This window comes from Sinocyclocheilus anshuiensis, unplaced genomic scaffold (genome assembly GCF_001515605.1).
Source record: "Sinocyclocheilus anshuiensis isolate Anshui unplaced genomic scaffold, SAMN03320099.WGS_v1.1 scaffold80, whole genome shotgun sequence".
NCBI lineage: Eukaryota > Metazoa > Chordata > Actinopteri > Cypriniformes > Cyprinidae > Sinocyclocheilus > Sinocyclocheilus anshuiensis.
This window is the reverse complement of record NW_015554102.1, coordinates 1,939,823-1,945,822: the sequence shown is the minus strand read 5'-3', so window position 1 is coordinate 1,945,822 and position 6,000 is coordinate 1,939,823.

Sequence of the window (6,000 nt, the reverse complement as noted above, 5' to 3'; positions counted from 1 at the left end):
AGCAGGGTTGGGAATCGAGAAACGGTTCTTATTCATAACTGGTTCCATTTTTTAAATAAATAAACATGGAACACTGTACTAAAATACTGTGTAAATATTCACTGCATTATTCAGCATAAAACATACAGTGCAACCAGTGAGGTCTGATTCTTAAGCTAATGATTCCTTCAAGGCAGTTATTTTTCAGTGAATCAAAAACATACACAACCAGTGAAGTCTGATTCCTGAACAAATAAAGTTTGAATAAAGAATAAAAAATGAATGAATTAAATAAGCATTTGGCAGTATTTTTCAAATATCCCTTCCTCAAATTCAAAAGATTCATTAATGAAAACAATTCCTTATGATTTCATCCCTAATAAGATTATACAGCTTATTACAATTACAGTGCTCACATTTCTATATTTACCAAACAATGAGCGGTCAAGGGATTTTTCACCCAAAAATGAAAACCCCCTATCATGGTTCAAAAAACAAAACAAAAACAAAATGTATCACTTTCCTCTGTGGAACACAAAAGATGATATATTTAAAAATTTTGGTAACCAAGCAGCTTTAGTGCCGACAAAAGAAAGTCAGTCAAAAGTTTTTGGAATAACCTGAGGTCACTAAACATATTATTCAGCATAAAACATATAAAACTTAACATATAGCAGTCACTAAACATTTTTTTTTTTACAATGCAGGTATCAAAATATCAAAATAGCTTCATTCAGAAGTCACTACACACACCTGATCCCTGTTCCCATCTGTCCTTATCACAGAACATGCTGAGGAAAACATGTCGCCAATAAACCATCCCCAGGGGAGAAAAAGAGATTGATAAAATGTGCACTCCGAGGGGAGAAAAGATTGATGGGAACATTTGCAGCACATGTGGATGTGCAATACATTAGCACATATATCAGCATAAACCCTCGGCCCCTCTCTCTATCACTCTCTGTTCACCTGGACAGGTGTGAGCTTGTTCTGAAGGACAAGTGCTGGGAATGGTGTTTACATGGTCTCACATAACAGAACAGTGTCCTTTAGTTCGCAGCTATTTCCATGAGATCGTTCAAAGAAGATTTGACTAAAACAGCAGGTTCGTCTGAGTATGTCGAATAATAATAAATATGGGTTTTTATAATGGTCAGCTCTTAAACTCTTCCAGTTTGGTCGCCCCATACACAAATATTTATTTCCGTATCCTTGGTCTTGAGTGAATTTCTTCTGAGCGGTACTACAGACAGCCAAAGGCATAAAGGACACAACTGTAAACATGTAATTAAGTGGTAATCTTAACGGGTAAACACATTCTCAAACTTTCAAGTTCATTCATTCCTTTCCACCTCACTCTTAAATTTTCTCTTTCTATTATTCTGCCTCTCCATTCCTAATCTATGACTCAATAGTATCAGTGCAAGAAAGAGAGAGAAAAATACAGAAAGAAGACAGAGAGAAAGAGGATGAGGAGAGAATGCACCCTCAGGGTGCCATGTTGTTTGGGCCTGCCTCCCCAACTCACACACAGACATATACAAGGGCCTAAGATACAGTAAACTCTCTTTCTAGTATATACTGCAAGCAAGCATTATTACTGTATATATTGTACTCTGTAACACTTTTAACACCTTCTTCCCCCCTCATGTGAGAGTGAAACTAGACCGGGAACGGCGAAATGAAACTGATGGTGTAAATCACACTATAATGGGGTGTCAAAGAGGAGGAGGTGGAGAGAAAGAGGAAGATAGTTGCTCTGTTCCAAATCCTAGTGAGCTTATAACACAAAGGCTGCATCTGAAACATATACTCCCCCATTATACAGTAGGCGAAAAACGGTATGTCAAAAAAAGTAGTATATCCGAATTCAAAGTATTTAATAAATAGTAGGCAAAAACTTCCTGGATGAACTAAAGCTTCTGCTGAGATTCTTAGGTCACATGACAATGACTACGTTTACATGGACATCAGTAATCTAATTATTTACCTTATTCTGAATAAGACAATATTACCATTAAGGTGTTTACATGAATTGGTTTTAGAATATTCCTTTCATGTTCCCGTTTTACATGTTATAGTACATAGATCGATTAATGGCATGTCATAACGTCACCACGTGACGTCATCCGACGTCCCCTCCACAATTTCATGTACATGTCTTTACTGCACTTAAATAATGCGACTAAAATAGGAATGCTCCACATGTCTTCATTCGATTAGTGTTTACTTCAATTATGACTTTAGCCGAATTAAGGTAATCAAAAATCTCTGTTTACATGGTAGATTCTTAATCAGAGTATTGTCTTAATCATATTAAAATCGGAGTATTGTTGTCCATGTAAACGTACTGAATGACAACATGATGAATGTAGTACATCCAGATTATATACATGCTACACACATTCATACTACACTCTTAAAATGAAAGGCTCTTTATTAGCAACTCTAGTTCTGTTTCTGTTGGAACAACACTCTCTCATAAACATGCGTGCATCAGTTAGCGAAAGCTATGAGATTACGGTTTATAAAGTTTTAAATATGGATATTTTCCTTACATAAACACATCGATTCACTTCAAGAGGCCTTCATTAAGAGCACTGAGCCATTAGCTTAGCGCCAAAGTCTAATGAAATCAATAGTGGGTCTCATTTGTGTGGCATGCGGATTCACTTTTGAGGTTCCATGACAGTTAAATTGTCTTAGAAGTCTGCTACAAGGCAAAGGTGTGGTGTTAACATCAGCTGATCCAATAAGAGAAAGAGAGTGAGGTTTATATCACATAATGGGATAAGCGGCTTGTTTCGGGCAGTATTAGAGCATTAGGATACATTAAATGTCTGGTGGTTTAGCCGTTGTTGGACAAATGTAGCAGTTTTGCTGGCAGGTCTAGAGAGATTATCCTCAAGAATATTTCTGCATTTCACAACCGTATTGTAGGATAACACTCACATTATGTTTGTAATTACAATGTGCCTGGGCAAAATTCAGTGCTGTGGTGCTCGCCATTGTGTTGCTAAGGTGTTCTGAATGGTTGTTATGAAGTTGCTAGGGCGTTAGATGTTTCCAAAAGTGTCCCCCAAGTTTATATGATATTTTGGTTCCTCTGTTTCCATCTCTCCCTCTCTCTATGGCACTTTAAGGCAGAAGGACCCATTAAATCCATTTCTAAATTCACCCTGACATTATAGTTTCCTCATAACTCAAATGATTTACCCTTGGCATGTACCATGAGCACGCGTATCCAAGTGTGTGCTCGTGGAGTAAGTGTGTGGTAGGCTGTGTTTGGTCTTGTCCCCCTCTGTGTTTGCACTCACTGGGCCGATGACAAATGCAATATGCCAAAGTCTGTGTGTAAATGTGTTTATGTTGCATATTGATGTATTTGTTTGTAAGTGTACTCATGTGTGTGAATCTAAAGGTGGTCTTTGTCTGCAGGGTTCACACCTGTTGTGTGAACACCTGAAGTCTGTGCTAATAGCTGCTCTGTCTGCATTATGTTCAGTACCTGTTGCATATCCTGCAAACAATATTTCCTGTGTGTGTGTGTGTGTGTGTGTGTTACTGTTTTATCTCTTGGGTGTCACAGAGAGGCCAAATCAAAAATTCCACAAATAGCAAACAGAAAAAGAAAAGGAAAGGAGGAGCTTGTAAAATAGACCATGAGCTGCTCACTTGAATGCTTTTTTTTCCTGGAACAATCTTAAAAACAGAGTTTGTGCACATCTGTTTTTCCTTTTGCTTACAGTGATACTCCAACTAAAAATAAAAATTCTCAAGTGTGTAATATCTGTTTCATCAAAAAGAAAAAAAAAATCTTACATTTTAGCTCAAAATACCCAACAGATAATTTTTTTTATAGCTTGTTAAAATGTGTTTGTTTTTGTGTTTGTCCCTTTAAATGCAAATGAGCTGGTGCTCCCGGCCCCCTTTTCAGAAGAGGGCAGAGCTTCAAGAGCCAGCAGAAACAAAACAGGACAATCTCATGCACTGAAAATATCAGAAACTCTCAGTAGTCATCTGATTGTACTTTGCACTTTACACAGACGGGGAGCATGGAGCAATAAAAATAATGAGTAGTTGGTCTCAACGTGTTATCGCGTGTTATCACAAAATGTATAAGTCCCACTTGTGATTATGAGCTTGACAAATTCAAGCGGTCGACCTCACATTGCTTTCATATGCAATTTTTAACTACCACATTCACGATCTGGTAGCACCTGAAGGCAGCATCAGTGAGAATAGGCAGAGAAAATGGTAGCTTTAGCAACATTAGCCTCATAGAGTTTCATAAAGGAAATTTGGAAAAGAAACACGTGATACTTACTTTGTCTGGAGCTGACATTCGCACACAAAGCGTTGGTATGGATCCCTAAACATATAGGGGACTTTACAGATTTTTTTCCAGGACATTTCCTTCAAAAATTTAATTTAACCACAGTGTGCACAGCGGCTCAGATGGAGGGAGTCTATGGAAACTCATGTTCGTTGATGCATCCCAAAACACAACATTTGTAACGCCTCTTTAACATTGACATTGTATATCTCCAGCAGCTAACTTACAGCAAGAAAACAGTAATGGCGGGCTGCTTCTCACTCAGGGCTGTGTCTATGCTAATAGGGCAGAGATCGTCACGAATGGGCGCAACTTTTTCCATCTGATGATGTGCACATAGGGAGAAATCTGGAATCGCTTGTTCTGAGAGACTGTTTATGATTTCTTGGGATTATAAACAACAGGTAGCTGAAATTGTCTGCACACTGGAAGAATCCAATCAGACCAAAAAAGGTCTATCAAAAATATAGTTTTTTTATTTCCCATATGCAAAAGTGAAAAATTGACAAAAGGGCAAAGTGTCTTAAAAACAGACCAAAGAGCAGAGTCAGCAGACGTTTTCTTCAGTGCTCGTGAGTGCAAACGTCAGCTCCAGACAAAGTATCACAAAAGTTTTTTTTTTCCCAAATCTACTTGTTGGATTAAAATTTTTTCTTTTTGTTCTATGCACCTGAGAACTCGTTGTTCTTTTTGAGCGCACACAATTCTTGTTTGATGATTTAGTGGGATTATAAACAAAATTAGTGGGTGGATTTTTACCATTATAGGCTGGTTGTTTTCACACACTGCGGCCACACAACTGTGTTCAAACACCTTATAAAAGTGATTTTTGCATAATAGGTCCCCTTTAAATGAAAAGAACTTCAATATGACCGAAAGGAAGAGAAATCAGGAGAAAGAGTAAGAGAACAAAAATGATGAGTTTAAGTGGGTCAAAGCCTTGACTTCCTTTCAGTCCAAGACAGTGGCCTCTGAGCTGTAAGGAGTATTGTGGGACAATGTGTGTGTGTGTGTGAGAGAGAGAGAGCCAGCGTGGCGCATTACACTTGCAGGTAGACATGTGCAGGCTGTATCTAAGGCCCAGAGGACCTGCAGTACCTCTCTGAGATATAAATCAGTATATGTATTTATGTGTGTGTGTGTGTGTGTGTGTGTGTGTGTGTGTACACACTCTACAGATCAGATATGGACAATGGACAACACTTTTTCCACTTTCACACAAACATGCTCATTCAAACTGTGGGTATAGCCATTTTTCTCATAGGCAAATAAAAAAAAGACCCAAATTTTAAGATTTATGGATGTTTTAAGAATGTACTGAGAGCTTGCCTGAAGGATTTAAATTCTGTAATACTACAATCAAATATATAGGCCAAAAGAAATCAAAGACTGTTATTTTTGAATACTTCAGATTTGTAGTAATGGATGCAAGTCTCTGGAGTGAAACCACACTGCTCCTTTTACCGTTTCACACAACCCTTTTAGTTCAGGGTTAACCACACCTTGAACAACCTAATGGCCAACCTAAGGCCTAACACGTTTTGACCTGCACACTGTGTGTATATGCGAGCATACGCTTAACACAAAAACACATTATCAACAGTCGAGGCATTTTAAGTCAGTGTTTTAGAAAATTATGTAAACTAATATAATGGTATTATATGTCTTCTCCTATATCATCACAT